Source organism: Cyclopterus lumpus, chromosome 2, assembly GCF_009769545.1.
Source record: "Cyclopterus lumpus isolate fCycLum1 chromosome 2, fCycLum1.pri, whole genome shotgun sequence".
NCBI lineage: Eukaryota > Metazoa > Chordata > Actinopteri > Perciformes > Cyclopteridae > Cyclopterus > Cyclopterus lumpus.
In genome coordinates, this window is record NC_046967.1 from 2,939,832 (window position 1) to 2,954,487 (window position 14,656).

Consider the following 14,656-nt stretch of genomic DNA (forward strand, 5'->3'; position numbering starts at 1 on the left):
TTTTCTCTTCTTTTTCTAACGGGAAGTTGCATTGTTTTTTCTGGTTGATGGAATTCAATATTTGAGTACGTCTTTTTGTTACACTATATGTGGAAATATGTGGAGCCAAATCCAGGCCGATAGTATTGTTCGTTTGTAAAAAAGATTTGAACCTGAAAATTCAAGTTTTGGTCTTGAACTTTGACAAATTCAACAATGTATTAGAAAGTGTATGAAAAGTTTCGTTGAATGTAATCAGGATGTTTTGCAGACGTGTGCAATGTCAACATTCTGTCAGTTAAAGTGTTGAGAGAAATTAATAATATTGAATTACTAGTTCATTTTAGCTTGTTCACTATTAATAAAAAACTGTTTATTTAAAGAACATTGACAAATCAATCCTACAATAGTGTCATATAGATTTACTTCAATCTGCAGGCTTTTACATGTTCTCTTGATTATGTCACTACATTCGCAAGCAAACTTTTAGGCACATATCTTCCTTCAATAAATGTATTAACGAAAGCAAAAGCCTCACAACAATTATTATGTCTATATTTAAAGTTGCAGGCTCTGAGATTGGAAGCATTCGGATTGTCTCTTAACATGCTGACAGAAAGCCGGGGGATGATAGCTAACGCGCTGCTGCTATTAGCATGGGATGATAGCTAACGCGCTGCTGCTATTAGCATGGGATGATAGCTAGCGCGCTGCTGCTATTAGCATGGGATGATAGCTAATGCGCTGCTGCTATTAGCATGGGATGATAGCAGCAGTAGCATGGGATGATAGCTAATGCGCTGCTGCTATTAGCATGGGATGATAGCAGCAGTAGCATGGGATGATAGCTAACGCGCTGCTGCTATTAGCATGGGATGATAGCTAACGCGCTGCTGCTATTAGCATGTCTATTACAGTGAAGTGCGGAGAGGCAAGTTAAGAGCTAACCAGTGGACATGAACTCACATCTGGCTGTGACAAAGCAAGGACAAGTTTGAATAACACACAGAGGGAGACGGGTTTCATTCTCTGAAAGGAAGACATTACTCCACTCACTGGTAGCAAAAAGTTGTTTAGGTCTGTGTACCTGTTGTTCGTTTGTTTTATGGTTCATTAAAAAAAAAAAGGGAAATACCATGGTTACTTTGTTTTCTCTTTGAAACCAAAAACATCTGAATCCCCCCCCCAAAAAAAATTAGAAAACAATGCTTAAAACGAATGGCAAAATAAAAGCCAGTGATAGATATTCTTATTTACAGTCTTCTATGATGCAAACACATAGCAGGGTAACGTTAGAAGAAAAAATAAATCAATATGAATAAATAAACCTGGATATGTTAACAGTAGTGACTACAGGCAATTTATTATTCATGTATAGACACAGCAAGAATCACCTTTTCAATTAATCGTTGCATTCTTTAATGCAACACAGTTCGTAATATAGTTTAACCAAATTAATATGTGTTGTAGAGTTGTTGCTGTTAGCGTCAATTCAGTTTATTTTGTATAGCCCAAAATCACAAATTACTAATTTGCCTCAAAGGGCTTTACAATCTGTACACATACAACATCCCTGACCTTTGACCTCACATCGGATCAGGAAAAACTCCCAAATAAATCCATGAAACAGGAAGAAGAGGGGTGCTGTTTCTTGAGTGAACACAGAGCAGAGTCTGTATGAGGAGACGCAGAGTAAAGATTTACCTTTCCACCAGTAGATGGCAGTATACCACACCTTGTTGATTGATTTGTCACTTAACTGTAGACACAAGAACCAAAAGAATTGAGATAAAGCAATAAAAGTCAAATACAGGAATGTAATCACAATGCAATGCCACCACTAATTCTGAAGGTTTCAACTTTTAGGAGAGTATTTACCTACATATACTACGTATTTAAGTACATAACTCTGAGCTAAGGAAGATCATGAGCTGCTGTTTTGAGCTAAGGAAGGTCATGAGCTGCTGTTTTGAGCTAAAGAAGGTCATGAGCTGCTGCTCTGAGCTAAGGAAGGTCATGAGCTGCTGCTCTGAGCTAAAGAAGGTCATGACCTGCTGCTCTGAGCTAAAGAAGGTCATGAGCTGCTGCTCTGAGCTAAGAAGGTCATGACCTGCTGCTCTGAGCTAAGGAAGGTCATGAGCTGCTGCTCTGAGCTAAAGAAGGTCATGACCTGCTGCTCTGAGCTAAGGAAGGTCATGAGCTGCTGCTCTGAGCTAAAGAAGGTCATGACCTGCTGCTCTGAGCTAAGGAAGGTCATGACCTGCTGCTCTGAGCTAAAGAAGGTCATGAGCTGCTGCTCTGAGCTAAGGAAGGTCATGAGCCTGCTGCTCTGAGCTAAGGAAGGTCATGAGCTGCTGCTCTGAGCTAAAGAAGGTCATGAGCTGCGGCTCTGAGCTAAAGAAGGTCATGAGCCTGCTGCTCTGAGCTAAAGAAGGTCATGAGCTGCTGCTCTGAGCTAAAGAAGGTCATGAGCTGCTGCTCTGAGCTAAGGAAGGTCATGAGCTGCTGCTCTGAGCTAAAGAAGGTCATGAGCTGCTGCTCTGAGCTAAAGAAGGTCATGAGCTGCTGCTCTGAGCTAAAGAAGGTCATGAGCTGCGGCTCTGAGCTAAAGAAGGTCATGACCTGCTGCTCTGAGCTAAAGAAGGTCATGAGCTGCTGCTCTGAGCTAAAGAAGGTCATGAGCTGCTGCTCTGAGCTAAGGAAGGTCATGACCTGCTGCTCTGAGCTAAAGAAGGTCATGAGCTGCTGCTCTGAGCTAAAGAAGGTCATGAGCTGCTGCTCTGAGCTAAACTATGAGAGACATGTTAGAAATGTGAGTGTAGCTGTGCTCCATGTTTCAGTCTGATACAATAACTCATATAGTCAACTCTTCAAACAACACACACACACACACACACACACACACACACACACACACACACACACACACACACACACACACACACACACACACACACACACACACACACACACACACACACACACACACACACACACACACACACACACACACACACACACACACACACACACACACACACACACACACACACACACACACACACACACACACACACACCTTGAGACCAAAGTGCCACATTATGATGATGTTATTCAGTCAGACACTGACAGCAGAGACAGAACAGGTTAGATGTTGATGATTATGTAGTAATGAAGGTCAAATGTGAAGCACAGGTGGCGCTCTGACTGAGTGGTAACTGAAGAGGTCCACTGAAGGCTGCTTAATAAGAATAAACCAACTGTCTCTTTATTTTTCAATTGAAAATATGTATTGCCTCGTGATCAACACATGCTCACTCTTCCATGTAGGAATGTTTGGTTCTAAAATGACACAAATATAACAAATAAAATACATGATGTATACAACTATGCTGCAAATTAACCATGAACATTAAATATCTGAGGAAATAAACGGCATTAAATACATCTATCAATAACCTAGTTAATTAACAAAAACACAGGTAAATTTAACTAAATGTATTGTTTACATACACGTATCCTCCCATCTACTGGTAGAAAGGTAAACCCTTTAATCTGCATCTCCTCATACAGGCTCTGCTGTGTTCACTCAAGAAACAGCACAATGAGGGGAAAATATAAATATGATGCTAACAGCAACAAATCCATCCATCCATCCATTATCACCCTCTTATCCGGGGTCGGGTCGCGGTGGCAGCAGGTTCAGCAGGCCGACCCAGGCTTCCCTCTCACCCGCAGCACTTTCCAGCTCATTCTGGGGGATCCCGAGGCGTTCCAAGGCCAGCCGGGAGATATAATCCCTCCAGCGTGTCCTCAGTCTTCCCCGGGGCCTCCTACCAGCAACAACTCTACACACACAAATTACTTTGATTAAACTATATTAGTAACTGTGTTGCATTAAACGATGCATGATCAATTGAATTTCGTTAAGTTCAAAAGACCTTGGGCGACTCGGTGGAGAGAAAGTCCAAAATCCAATGATTGTGTAACAGACTCATGTGTTTTGGTATTGGAGATGATATGTCCCTTCGGGGTTGCTGTAGAGAGGAGAAGTAACTGGACTTGGGGGAACTAATAAATAAAGAGGGAAGCCGTGGGCTGAACGACATGTCTGATCTCCAGACTCTGTTTATAACATACATTAATACATTAAGTCGGGAGATCAGAATATATACAAATATTTAATAATAAAAATGACTGCTTGGATTTGCAGTTCAGGGAAAGGTTTAACCAACCGGATTGAGAATATTCTTCTCTCGGGCATTGTGGATGATGCCCTTGAACCATACTTTGAATTGACGGGGACATTCTGAAAACTCAGCTCCCAACGTTCCGATCAAAGTGTCCAGTCAGCACCACGAGGGAAGCTGTGGAAATTCTTAGGGTAAGGGGCCTCTTTGACGAAGTGGAGAAGATGATCAGAATCTTGATGGTTGTGCCGGTTTCCTCAGCTGAAGCCGAGCGGAGTTTCAGTGCGTTATAAAGGTTAAAAACCTGGTTGAGGTCAACCGTGTCCCAGCAGCGGCTGAACAATGTCTCTGTATGACATGTGCATCAAGCTGCTCTGGACAAGATTGATCTTAAAGATGAAGGCCAACAGTTCATCTCTGTGAATGATAGATGGGGTATCTTTCTGGTGTATTTAAATAAGAAATCAAAAGAAAAGAAGCTAACAATTAAGCGCTGCAGAATAGATTTATTTGACATTCTAGAGCTGACTAGGCCCTTCGTGAATTTTCTGAAGGATCTCACCTCTCATTGACTTTGGCACGACAATCCTGTTTCCTCTGAGGACAAGGCCACTGTGTTCTGATAGCTCTGATTTCACTTGGACGTACACTCTCACATCCATGGGCACATTGCGTACGTGTTCAGGCCATCCTTTCTTTGTGAGCTTGATAACTGACAGCAGTTCGGCGTCGGCTATTGTCGCCATTCTGATTTCATCCATCTTGCTTGTAGACGCAGGGATCCCCTCTACTACACTAGCCACGTAGCATGCCACCTCACTGTGTGTGTCTCTGCGCACATGCTGGCCAGTGGACTGCGTGACAGGGTGTCCGCGACCATCAGAGTTTTCCCTGGAGCTCTCTAACTCTGCCACTGGATTGAATCTCATGAGCCTCATGAGGAGACGCTGACATCGTATAGATACATTGACCAGGCTGCGGCTGTTAATGAAGCACTAGCGGCTTGTGGTCAGTGATAGCTTGAACTGCTCCAGTCCATTGGTATCCATTGGGAATTCACCATTCCCAGTATCCTTCTCAACTCTGAAAACAGTCTTCACCAGGTTTGGCATTCCAGATGAGGTGGTGAGCGACAATGGATCCCAATTTTCAAGTGCGGAGTTCAAAGAGTGCGCGAGGCAGCTGCACATCCAGCCCTCACCACCCACGGGGCAATGGGCACGCAGAGAGAGACGTACAGACGGCAAAGAAAATTCTCACGCAAAAAGATCCTGTGATGGCTCCGATAGGTCCACTCCCTGCTCCACCACAGGCGTCAGTCCAGCAGAGCTGTTGATGGGGAGGAAAATCAGAACCACACTCCCAACCACACTGCAACCAGGAGATGTTGTAATCTCCAAGTTGGACCATGAAAAGTTATGGTGTTTGCCAGCGGTGATCTCAAGCTAGAGCACCACCCCGAGATCCTTCGTCATCAGGACGCAGCATGGAGCAGAGTCGCCTCCAACCAGTGCCGGTTCCCCAGCCCATCACCGGGACAGACACACTCTGACAGAGCCACCATGTTAGAGACCGCTCCTGTCAGTCAGAGTGTGGCTACACCCACAGCCCCTCTACCCGGTCAGACTGTGACTGGGACAGGCTTGACCTGTAGATAAGTGCAGATCATATTTAAATGTGAAATCCACGTTTTGGTTTGTGTGGGACTAGCTTTATTTACCACAAGTGTATATTGTAGAAAAACTAATTAAATATGCTGTTGCTGACCATTTTTCAGACTTGTTTGCAGATATGTAATTGCTTTTTTTCTTCTTCTCAGAGACAGGCCTATGCCATAATATAGAGCGATACAAATACATAATTGTGCAGTCAAGATTTTATTTATCTAAAAAAAAAATCAAATCCCTCCCCTTTCCATTTTGTTCTTCAGTACACAGTCTGTGTTAAAAATGTAAGTTCCCCCAGGTTGTTGAATGCAGTTTACTGCAACATATTTATTGCTGAATCAGAAGTTCTTAAACCTTCAACACTGGTGATTGAACATGTTTATCTCTAATAATTTGTTTTAGAAAATGCAGAGTGTAATTAGAGCTTCACGGTCCCATGTTAAAAGAGCTTTGAGCTGACCTTTATGTCCTGTACATCACTGGGTTTGTGGTAGGGAGGATAAAATCAATACAATCTTCTCACCCAGGAGTCCACCATGACTGAATTGACTCATTCTCTCTGTGGCTGTCCAAGAATTCAATCCGTCTCCAACTTCAGCAGAAGAGCTCTCATGTGCTCCTGGCCTTGAAGTGCTGACCGTCATGACCCTTTATTACCCGGACTGGAGAGACCTTCAAGCTGCTTCTCCTCCTGCTAACTTGTAAGTGACATAGCAGCGTATGCGGTCTGTGAAGAGAGGAACTCATTTTGCAATGTGCTGCATCGACCTTAACTTTAAACTGGCCCACTTAAACGTAACACCAGGTTCTCTTTTCATTTGACTGGGTCTTTTCTAAAATGCCTCTCCCTCCACTTTAATGATGTAGTACTGCAGATGGAATGACCCGTCTCCACCACAGCAATCTCTACCGGAGCTCTGGAAATTAGCTGCTGCATTGTGATAATTTAACACTGACCAAACTATTCCAGGGCAGCAGTTAACAATATGTGCATCCAAGGTGTTCTCACTCGTTTGTATTTCCTCTACACTGTAACATTTCTATATCTGAAGGTAAAAAAAAAGAAAAGAATAATAGGAATGAGATCATTTTACCGGTTTCAAACTCAGATTAAAGTTCTTTGAAGAATTACTCGAAAGTTACATGACATTTCTTGATATTATCATTCTTCTGTTAATTCCCTTTTACTCCCCGTTAAGTTTTTTTTTGGAAAGGGAGTTTTTCCTGAACCGAGACAGAGGATGTTGCATGTGTATAGATTGTAAAGCCCTCTGAGGCAATTTGTATATATACAAAATGAATTGAACTGAATTAAATTGAATTTAAACTAAGTGAAATATTGGAGACCTACTTTAATCTGGTCACTGTTTGTGGTGCTTGAAGTTAAAATGCTGATTACCAGTACAAGACAGGAAGTGAACCCACAACACTGATACTGAAGGCAAACCCCCCCTTAAGACCCCGTCACACCAAACAGCAACATGTTGCATTGAAATCAAATGGAATTGTATCAATCTGCAGATTTGCTGAAAATCTTTAGCATTAAGTCCAATCTCAAATGTATTGGGACCAAAACCAAACTAGCTTCTCAGAGGAATCCAAATCAATGGAAGCTTTAACAGCCTATTAGCTGTGTAGCTTCGTCCAGTTTTATTATTATGACAGGTGTCACTGGAGGGCCAGCCCAATATCATGGTATGCAAATAATAATCTTTTTGTACAGGGAACCACATTGTCAAGCTTCTTTAGACCACATGTCCCAAAGTGACGTTTCATGACGGTTTTCCTAAATCTAACTAAAATGATTTTGTTGCCCTAACCGACCCATCAATTGTTTAACATTAAAAATGAGCTCTACCAGGGAGACAATTTTGAAACCGCACTTACAACAATTCGTATTGCTCAGGATTTTGTGACTTATTCCACAAACTACACAATTTTCATTTGGCCTGCAAATATAACGCCATTATTCTCTTTGAGAGTCTTTTTGCCATGTCGTCTGTACTAAGCACATACTACGCTCACATCTGACATTGTATAAAAAGTGAGAGAGTACTACCATCTGTGGAAGTTGTGGATGGGTCAAAGATAGGATTTTCAAGATACCAGTTTTCATATCCCAAATTGATAGTCATTTTGAAACTGTGAAGCAATTTTTAAATGCAGGTTAAAAAAAATGTTTTGTACATTTTGTCAATTTTTTGTAATAGATGTCAGTTAGGGTCTAGACTGTGGGCTAAATCTGCCTTTTAGTTGATGATCAGGTTTCAATCCCAGAATTATTGTATGAACACGCTTCTCAGGTCGTGTACAGCACAGTTCTCAGACTATTCATTCAATGTGTTGCTTTTCATACATCAATCATATTTCAAATACTGGACAAAGTTAGATAGAAAACAGCAGTGTAAATAACCTAAAGCCCCTGTTTTTAAGTTATCCATTGGTATTTTCCATTAATATTTACAAAAAGAGACACAACTGCATTTTAAGCTGTTGATGTGCAGCTTGTGGGCTTGAAACAGGGCCCTCCTCCCCCCTCAGTTCACAACAGCTGTCAGTCATGGTGATAAACTGTCTAACAGCCTGTGGCTGAAGTAAAAGCCACTGTAGGCCCTGGGGAGGCAGCTGATTGCAGCTAGTCAGCTATAAATAAAGCTGGTTTAAAGCTTGGGCCAGTATAAAGGCTTTATTCCACCATTTCTTGAAGCTTTCTTTGTTCCGTTACTGTCTGAAGTCTCTAAATGCTGTAACTACAATTCAGCTCGCATCCAACCACACATTTAAAAGATGAAAAGTGTGATCAAAAAAGGGTTTTAGGTTTGTTTTTCAAATGCATGATCATGCCTGGAAGAAGGAAAGGACCCAAATAAGAGCTCTGAGATTCAAATGATCATGGGAATATTCTGAATTCTGAATATTCTGAACAGGGCTGTATCTGGAGCACACAAGGGACATGTTCTGTGTGATATTTCTGGGAATTTGTTGGATGTTTCGATGGGTAGGATTTAACTTCCACAACTGAAACTTTCCCCAAATATGTGTGCGGCGCCCGTTCAGAACGGGCCAATGTTTGGCCTGTGGATGCCTGTTGATGCTTGCAGGTTTTTTTTTGGACTGCATCATCACATTTCTTATGTGAATATTGTGTGGCCCCACCAAAATGATCTTTCCAAAATCGCCACTACGCCCTTTCCATTAACATTGACTCTGGAGTTGTGAGACACTTCATTGCAATGTAATGCTGCATGTTCCGTGCACTGCTTCTTCTTTGATCTACTCATAAAAACGTATCATTTCCACTGTCACTAAGGGACAACTAGAGGACAATATTAATGTATTCTGGAGAAATTGGGATGCATGAAGTGCTCAGAGCATTGCCCGCTAGAGCAAGCACCACAAGCACTGTGATTACAGGTTGTATCCCTTTAGGAATAATTCATCACAATACATGCTTTTTGTGCTGCATTTACATTTGATGAATTCCGTTCACAACGAGCTGCATGGTCCTTTTTACACAATCCATCAGAGCTCAGAAGACTGAGGCGTTCTACAGGGAACGGTGCATACAGACCAGCCTCGTTTGTAAATAACCTCCATTTAAAAATCAGGCTGAGAGCAATGTCATGAGAAACCAGCATCATATTGGGATTCTGACAGGTCACTTGGGGAAGGCTTTGCTGACCTTAATGACATGTTGGCGGTTTGATACATGAGGTTTACCAAAAGTGGGGATGGCAACTTTCTTCCTTTGATTATTTAAAACAAACATATTGTTAAAGTAACTTATTTTCCTTAAAACAAGCAATCAAGCACTCTTTAACCCCTCAGCATCTTCTGCAGCTGCATCGTTTATAGTAGAAATCAATGCATCAACTCTTAAATATTCTGGCAATTTCAGGGCTTTTGGGCTTGTATCTGCATTGCTGACTGCTGTCTGGGCTTAAGTTGGACTTCAGTTTGTAAAGAGAGAAAGAAAAATGTAATACAGGAGGGCGTTTTTGATCAGGATTTGTTCCAAAGCAATAATAACTTGAGCACATATTCAGGTTTTCCAAGTCCTGGAGTCCTTGCTTTGAAAACACAAATTTGTGCTCACGAAATAACACATTTTCACAAATGTGTCATTGCCCTTGTATTAATAGTTTGTGTGCACAAAGGAGTAATTATCCATCTTGAATTATGTCACTTTTACATTTAAAGCTCTTAATAATTCATCATCAACAAATGAAGACAAAACAATCTTGTATTATCAATTCAGATTATTTTGTATAGCCCAAAATCACAAACTCCCCTCAGAAGGCTTTACAATCTGTACACATACCACATCCCTGAACTTTTGACCTCCCATCGGAGCAGGAAAAACTCCCCAGAAAAACAGAAACAACCCTTTCACGTGGAAAGAAGTGAAGAAACCTTCAGGAGAGCAACAGAGGAGGATCCCAGAAGCAATAGATGGTATGTGTGCATTTAGTAGCTGTCCAGGGGCTTTTACATGTTCCAATTAGATATATTGAAAAACTACAATATTTTACATAGAGTGAGCCAGGTTCATGCTTGACCTTGAATCAGTGGTTGGACTTGAACCAAGACGTATATTAGAATGGCATGACAATAATCAAAATATAAGTCATACGTCTATTGGATGAATGATATCCCTGGGGCCATTAAACAACATCAGTAACACTGCAGTTATACTTGAGATAACAGCAGTGGCCAGTGTTTGCTGTGACTCACTCTTCCTAGTGTCTTTGATGAAGAGGGCAGCCGAATTCCTCGGGAGACAGACTGGCGAGGGTTAAATGTTGGAAAGGGGAGAAGTAGGGCAGAATCATATTCCTGCTGTTCCTCGGCAAACTCTGAATATCCAAGCCAGTCACTCCTTATCACAAGCTCTCTCTAAACAGTTCTGCAGGCTCTCCCAGAGAACGCTGTTGCTCTGCTGTCTCCAACTCGCTGTGCGTTTGATCAGAAATCCACTTCATGTAATATATGTAAATTAAAGGCCATGCAGCAGAAACGTTTAACTACTTTGTTGAACTGCTGAAGTGAACCTTAAGTAAGGGAAAGTATTTGTTTCAACACTACAGTGATGAAACTCATTTACACATTTTATAGTCAGGAGTTCATATTTTACTGGAAGCCATTGTGCTTCCAAATAGTCTTCCTGGCACATATTCTTAGGAATATTTATCCTGCTTTCTGTATCCAAATGCTCCATGAAAACGAGAATTCTGCAGATATGGAATACATAATTCAGCTCCAACCAGTAATTCCGATGTGTAATGATGTCCTCAAACGTCTTTTACGTCAGTGCTGCAGTGTCCAACATTCAATCTAAATACGTTTAGTAAATCCAAATATTAAGCGAATATGCAATTCCAGTCAATTTCTATTATTACTAGTGTGGTCATGATAGATAGATAATTTTACTGATGTTAGATTTTCTTAAGACAATAGCATCTAGTGTCATCTTGTGAATATACAAATTAAATGTTCATAGTTTTGTAATTTCTCACATGAAATGTCCAATTGTTTTGATTAAATATTTTAATAAGAGTGGCATACATTCTGTGTATGCAAAACGACCACTAGGAAACCAGTTTTAAAAAAAGGCAGGTAATATTTGTTTTCGAAGCCATAGTTTAAATGAAATGTAGAGAACATGAGCTTGTTATTAAAGAAATGCAATCGTTTCTATAGTGTCATCGTTACATGAATTTTTCTACAGGTTGAATTACTTCTGAGAGAGAACCCTAAGCTTGTGGGCACTACTTGACATAACGGGTGAGGTATGGACCCAGAAGCGATACAACAGACACCATGAATCTTTTGAGAGAGACTTGATTCCAGGCAGAAGACATACAACCAGTCTCAGATGGGCTGTTGCAGAGAACTCCATTTGATGGAATGCCAAGCCGTCGGGGGAGAGGGCAGAAAGAAACCAGGGGAAGCAGAGGCTATTCTTATGGTCGGGGGAGACGGCTATGGTGGTTCACCGCGCCAGACAGGCAGGGTGGAGAAGTCCAGACAGGCAGGGTGGACAAGTCCAGACAGGCAGGGTGGACAAGTCCAGACAGGCAGGTTGGGCAAAGCGAAACCAGTCGGAGGGTTAAGGCTGGAAAGTCTGGCATAATGCGACGCACGACCTGGCCGTGAGTGTGTGAAGCCGGGGCTTATATACCAAAGTGAGTAGGTGCAGCAGAGTGGACAGGTGAGAGTGATTGAGCTGACGAGGTGGGTGTGACCAACAGGTGCACTGAACAAACTGATTAGGTGAGTGAGAGAGAGAAGGGACGCTGGACTGTGACAATATACCATGGTAAGACAAAAGATCTACCAGATGATTAAATTGCTATTTCTACAAACCCAGAGCTGTGGAGGAGTTGATGCTGGTAAAATGTCATGCATTTCTTTTGTCTTGTCCAAAATCACAAATTTGCCTCAGATGGCTTTACAATCTGTACACATATGACATCCTCTGTCCTGGGATCGGTAGCGTAAAAACTCCCCCCGAAAGAAACTTACGGGAGAGCAACAAAGGATGGACAGAAGTACAATATATGCCATGTTTACAGAATAAACAACACATTCAATGCACATGACGTGAATGATTAATATAATGAGAGTCTGTTAGGCCCACATCTTGTTAGGAGATTTGGCTTCATCATAACATCCCAGACCAAGCTAATGCGCTTGATGGGTGGACTGTATACCATGCTGACAGAACAAAAGGACTCTAGTAAGAAGAGGGAAGGTGGACTCTGTGTTAACGTCAATGATGCTTGGTGCTCAAACACAGTAAAAAGTGATGGAAAAGGTTTCCCTGGTTTCAAATTTTATCTGCCCAGGGATTCACGAGTGTTTTTGTTGCTGCTGTTTACGTTCCTCCCAATGGAATTAAAAAAGAAAACAACAGGAATTGTTTTAGGTCAACAGACATGACAAAACAACCAGATGGTATTTGTATTATAGCTTGTGATTTTAATCAAACAAACCTCAGATCAGTTTTACCTATAGTCCACCAGCATGTCAACATCCCCACCAGAGCAAACTGGACCATGTTTACACATATATTCCTGGCAGCTACGAAACCCTCCCCTGGGCCCACATTGGACAGTCCGATCATATTTTCCTGCCGACTTACTCCCCTCTGATTAAACTGTCCGAACCACGAAAAAAACAATTAAAGTGTGTACAGATGAAGCTACAGCAGCTCTACAGGACAATTCTGAATGTACAAACGCATGTTTAGAGATGCTGCTAAACAGGATAACGACACCAATCTTAAGGAATATACAACAGTAACAACTTATATCAGCAAATATGTTGAGAATCACCAAGACGATACAATCGTTCTCCAACCAGGAAGACTGGATAAATGGTGAGGTGAGCGCAGCATCCAGAGACAAAAAGCTGCAAGGAAGCATACGGCATTGCCACAGGAGGACTGAAAGGTGGCATCAAGGAGGCAAAGTGGAGACATCAGGAGAGACTGGAGAGAGACCCTGAGCAGTACACCTTTTTATGCTCGCTTTGATCTGCTCAGCAAAGAGTCAGCTGTCAAGTCTCCCCCGCCTTCAGAGGACCAGCCACTGTCAGTATCCACAGCAGATTAGAGAAGAACCTTTCTGAGAATTAATATGGGTAAAGCTGTTTGGCCTGATAACATCCTCTGTTGTCTGCTAAGAACATGTACCAACCAGCTAACCATATTTTTAACATAGCACATTCACAGGAGTGTTTGAGACAGCCACCATCCTCCCTGTACCTAAAAGGTCTGCAGTGTCGATTTTAAATGCCCTGTGCCACTCAGCCCCATTGTGATAAAACGCTTTGAGCAATTGGTTTTCCAGCACATCAAGAGCAACATCCAAGCCAGCCTGGACCCTCAGTTTGCAAACAGATCCAGAGAGGACTTAGCCCTCACACATTTTGAAAATAACAACATCAGAATGTTTGTTGATTTCAGCTCAGCATTCAACACAATCACCCCCATGAAACTTGGAAAAAAAAGGAAGTGAAATGTGTTGTGTGGTGTGGTGATTGGATAGTTTACTATGGAGAGTCTGGTCAAAACTGGGTTTGCCTTTACATAGAGAAACCAGGCCATATTGTCATGAATAGTTCTGTCACAGACTGGCTCATGCCCTCTGACTTTTTATGTTAAGCCTGGACTGTCATCTGTTCCCACTTCCCATCACTCAGTCCCTATTTGTATCAGCCCTCCTTTGTTATTTGTCAGTTTGTCCTCATTTATATTTGGAGTACTGAACAAGTTTGCCTGTGTCCTTGCCTGCATATTCCTGCCTGTTCTGTTGGACTCAAGTCAATAAGCATTATGTGAATTAAATCATGATAGTTTGTTGCCTCATCTTTATCTTTATTTGGGTCCATCCCCTGTTGCCTGCTCTCCAGACCTTAACAGTACAAACCGACCTCTATGGACCCGGCAGATGGCTTGTTTGAGGAGGACCTTTTTTAACTTCGTTATTCGCACCTCTGTTTCGATCGAGCTCAGAGTCAGGAGCACAAAGAGGCTGCCCTAAGGTTGGCACGTAGGAAAGTATTATCTATTACATTGCTGAGGAACTCTTTACCTGGCTGGGCAAAGGGCATCTTCAATGACCCCGATTACCTGCATGACTCCCAATCATCTAACCTCATGCTCACTAGCTTTCAGTCTGCTCCTTAGTCGGCCAGCCTCCAGCCTTTTAGCCTCCAGTCTGCCCGTGGAACTGCCTAGCCTTGGAAGGATCTCGTAGTTCCCATTCATCTAGCCTGCAGCCTGTTAGCCTCCAGTCTGCTAGTCTCCAGCCTGCC